The sequence below is a fragment of the Spermophilus citellus genome (assembly GCF_964194105.1).
Source record: "Spermophilus citellus genome assembly, chromosome: 1".
Classification (NCBI taxonomy): domain Eukaryota; kingdom Metazoa; phylum Chordata; class Mammalia; order Rodentia; family Sciuridae; genus Spermophilus; species Spermophilus citellus.
This window is the reverse complement of record NC_138182.1, coordinates 24,753,271-24,758,074: the sequence shown is the minus strand read 5'-3', so window position 1 is coordinate 24,758,074 and position 4,804 is coordinate 24,753,271.

Genomic DNA, 4,804 nt, shown 5'->3' with positions numbered 1-4,804 from the left:
CATGCCACTGACCTATTAGTTCCTCCGTGGCTGTCTCAGTTATCAAATCCATTGTAGTTTCATAGAACTTATTTTTCAGTTACCCTTATTTTACTTAATAGTGACCTGAAAGCCTGGGAGGGATGGCACTGGGCCAGACTAGTCCCAGCTAATCTGGAGGCTGAGGCAGGAGTATTGCCTGAGGCTAGCCTCAGCAAATAGTGAGATTGTGTCTCGAGAGAAAACATGATGCTAGCAGTTTTTACTTTGGTACTTTGTTATATTTCTATTTCATTACTAGTTGCTGTTCCTTTTTTACCATGCCCAATTGATCGATAACTTCAGCATAGGTGTACATATGGGAAAGAACAGTTTATATGTAAGTTTCTGTGAATACAAGGCTTTGTGGATCCACTGGGGGTCTTGGAACACGTCCCACATGGATAAGGGGGAGGTCTCTACTGGAAAACTGTAGAAGTGAAGAGCAAACACCAAGGTGTCATGGGGGCAGTAACTACCTAGAGCAGCTACCAAGTTGCAAAAGATGAAGCAGTTATTAGTATAAAAACTTAGAGGCTGGAAGGAAGGGTGCCTTAGAATTGGGACCCAGGCCTCTGAGGAGGGTCTCCCATCTAGTTGGTGTTGATGTCTTTGTGGGACTGTTGATGTCTCGCTGCTGATCCTGGAGAAACTTCAAAGTGGAATAAACTGCTGCTAATGGAACAGATGGCTGCTATCAGAAGAAGTGGGTCCAGGATTGTACTGAAGTGAAGCAGAAGTAGAAAGGAAGAAACGAGTCCTTCCTAAGGCCTTTATTCTTCACCTGTCTCCTGCTTCATATTGATTGGTGGAGCTGGCCAACATCCAGTTGCCAAAGGAATAATGTAATTTTCAGCCCTACTTCTGGTATCACAGAGTAGGGAAGAAGGGTAGGTTTGAGGCCAGGCGCCATGGCGCATGCCTGTAATCCCAGTGGTTCGAGAGGCTAAGACAGGAGGATCACAAGTTCAAAGCCAGCCTCAGCAAAAACAAGGTGCTAAGCAACTCAGTGAGACCCTGGCTCTAAATAAAATACAAAAATAGGGCTGGGGATGTGATTCAGTGGTTGAGTGCCTCTGAGTTCAATCTATGGTACTGGAAAAAAAAAAAAGAAGGGTAGGTTTGATGCCAAGTAATAAGACCTTAAAGGTCATACCTCATTCAAAAAGCACAATCATCCTTCATTATCTGTGGGAGATTGGTCCAGGACATCCCACTCTTCCCATGTCAAAATTACAGATGCTCAAGTTGCTTATGAAAAATGATGTAGTATTTGCATAGAACCTAAACACACCTTCCTGTACACTTTAAATCATCTCTAGATTATTTATAATACCTAATACAATGTAAACACTGCAGGAACATTTGTTATACTGGTATTGTTTAGAGAATAGTGACAAATAAGAAAAGTCTGTACATGTTCAGGACAGGTGCAATTTTTTCCCTGAATATTTTCAATTCTAGGTTGATTGAATCTACAGATACACAATCAACAGATATGGATTACCAGGTTGTATTGTTTGAAAAGTATTTGAAATTGTATGGTAGCTAAAGTAGAAATGTATTTAAATATGATTTTGGCATGTATATGTCAATAAAAGTTTCATGAATCAATCCTTAGCTTTACTGTGCATAAGGTATTCTGATATTTTCCATTCATTTTATTTAATCATTTTTATTTATTTTATTTATCTTTTCATGGCACTGGGGATGGAAAGCAGAATCTTGGACATTCTAGACAAGTGCTTGACCACTGAGATATAACCCCAGCCTCTATTTTATTTAATTGAAAAAATTCTGACATCAAACCACTAAATTGACTTTTTCAATGACAAGTTACAAGATCAACTACTGTTTGAAACACACCAATTTAGAGGAAGGGGGAATCCAATAGTATATAATTATATGTAATATTAAGTGATTTTATTCCATCACCAAAAATTATCACCAGATAGGGATCTGAGGAAATTCACCAGAAGGCAGAAGGGAACCTCAGTTCATTGTAGATGGACACAATACCTTTATTTTAATTTTATGTGGTGCTGAGGATTGAACCCAGTGCCTCACATGTGCTAGGAAAGTATTCTACCAACCCAGCCCAGCAGGTTCTTTTTTTTTTTAAATTAGTATATATTTTTAATTGTTGATAGGCCTTTATTTTATTCACTTATTTCTATGTTGTACTGAGAAATGAACCCTGTGCCTCACATGCTAGGCAAGCACTGTACCACTGAGCCACAACCCCAGCTTCTTGAGGGGCTCTTGACTTTTGCCACTGAAAGGAATTTCAAAATGTGTAAACAACAACAACAACAAACCACAAAGATTTATGTTAGAAAGCAAGGAGATTTATTCAAGTACTTGAGAGTAAGGTGCACTTTTGGGGTCTTGGACTCTTATTTATTTTCTCTTTTTTTATATCTTTATTTTATTCATTTATTTGTATGTGGTGCTGAGGATCTATCCCAGGGTCTCACACGTACAAGGCGAGTGCTCTACTGCTGAGCCACAACCTCAGCCCCTGAACTCTTATTTTTAAAGGAGTCTTTGTGAAGAGAGAACATGAGAAGTGTGTAACTGGGTGAACTCAGTTCTCTCAATCATGGAGCACAGGGTGGGTCACCGTGATCTGGTTCTTTTAGGACCTCTAGGTTGATGTCACCTGGTTAATAGATAGGTTTGGAATATATCCATAAGTCACCAATAGTATTTTCCCTTGGCTTTATTTAAGATAAAAATATGTTGTGTAAGCTATCAATGCATGTAGGCATTAATCATCAAGACTCACGGTACTCTAAGATATAAGGGCTTTTTAAGAATGGGTGTCTGAAGGAAAACAGGCTTGGAGAGTAAAGGTGAGGTTGTTCACGGAGCTTCTTAGTTTCAAACTTAGTTTCTTTTCCTGTTCCTGTTGATCCCCTTTCTACTTATCGTTTCATCTATCTACTCCTTAAAAGAAGGGGGAATACAATGTTATATATAATGTTTGGAGTTATTTTCCATCTCAGGAGTTACCTTTAATTTACATTATTTTATTTAACCTTCACAACAGTTCTTTGAGGTGGGTATTTCCCCCAGTTGAGTAAACAGAGGCTCAAAGACACTAAGTCATTTGCCCTGTTCAGAAGGTGATGAATGGTAAATGCAGAACTGGAAGCCAATTTTTCTGATTAAAAAATCTCAGCATTCCTCAATATCCTATGCCAGGATGAATACAGAGTTGAATGTTAGTTGAATACTAATTTTAGTTCTGAGCTTTCTGATAGCTTAGGCAAACAATGGGCTGTATGGTGCCCATTGTTAGATGAATGCAAGCACACATGTTTGTCTGAATAAACTTCCTTCTAGCATTACATTCCAGGACATGGGCCCCCTCTATGGGCTATTCCATAATAACAAATGAGATTTTTCATTTGTGGTTTTCAGAAAATACCGAATTATTATGACAATTTAAAAAAAAAAAAAAGGAGACTCTTGGTAACAGTAGTGGAGATTGCTAGTTGTCACCAGTATCCATTTGACTCTTCTTCTTTAAGTGTTGTACCTTCCTCCATTTTTAATTAGAGAAATGGTCACTATGAATAAAGACTTCATTTTTTTTAAAGAGAGAATCAGAGAGAGAGAGAGAGAGAGAGAATTTTTTTAAAAAATATTTATTTTCTAGTTTTTGGTGGACACAACATCTTTGTTTATATGTGGTGCTGAGGATCGAACCCGGGCTGCACGCATGCCAGGCAAGCTCACTACGACTTGAGCCACATCCCCAGCCCCAAGACTTCATTTTCAATCCTGCTATGAAGCTAGGTATTTTCATGTGAAAATTAGTTTCAGAACTAAGTTCTGCTCATGAGGCATGTGTAGGGTGGTGACTAACAATAAAGGGCACTGACTATATTTGTTTATTATTGTTGCAGTAACAAATCATCACAAATTAGTGGTTTAAAACAAATCTATTGTCTCAGTTTTTTTTTTTTTTTTTTTTTTTTGTGTGTGTGTGTGTGGTGCTAGAGATTGAACCCAGGGCCTAGTGCATGCAAGACAAGTATTCTACTGAGGTATATTCCCAACCCTTATTGTCTCCGTTTCTATGGGTCAAAAGTTCTTGGCTCAACAGGTTTCTCTATCCCATATCCACAAGGTCAAAATCAAGTTGCTAGTTAGTTGGGTCTTATCCATCTGAAGACTCAGAAGAATTTGCTTCCTGACTCATTAAGATCATGACAGAATTAGGTCCTTGTGGTTGGAGACCTGAGGTCCTGGTTTCCCTGCTGATTGTCACTTGCAGGCTGGCCTTTGCTCCTAAGGGACTCTCTCCAGGTCTTGCACGTGGGTTTCTTCATCTCAGAGGCCAAGATGGCTCTGCATGACACCCCTGCACCCTTCCACACACACTTGGAAAATCTTTTGTCTTTTCCTTTTGTCTCTATTTTTTATTCTTTGCTTTTTAGGGCTTAGGATTATATAGGGTCTCTAGGGATAACCCAAAATAATCTCTTTATTTTAAGGTCCCTAACCTAATGTCATCTGTAAATTCCCTTTTGCAAATAAGAGGTCACATTCACAGGTTGGAGTGATTACAAATGGACATCTTTCAGGCTTTTAGGTACTATAATTCTGCCTATGACAGAGACACACCTCTTCCTTGTTTCATCCCTCCTGCTATTTAGAAAGTGTGTGTGAGTGGAGTGCCCCATGGGACTGGAGGGGACAACAATTAGGGACTAGCAGAATCTGAAAGCCAAAGCAGCCTGGGTCCCAGCAACTCTGGAGCCACATTCCTGTCCTG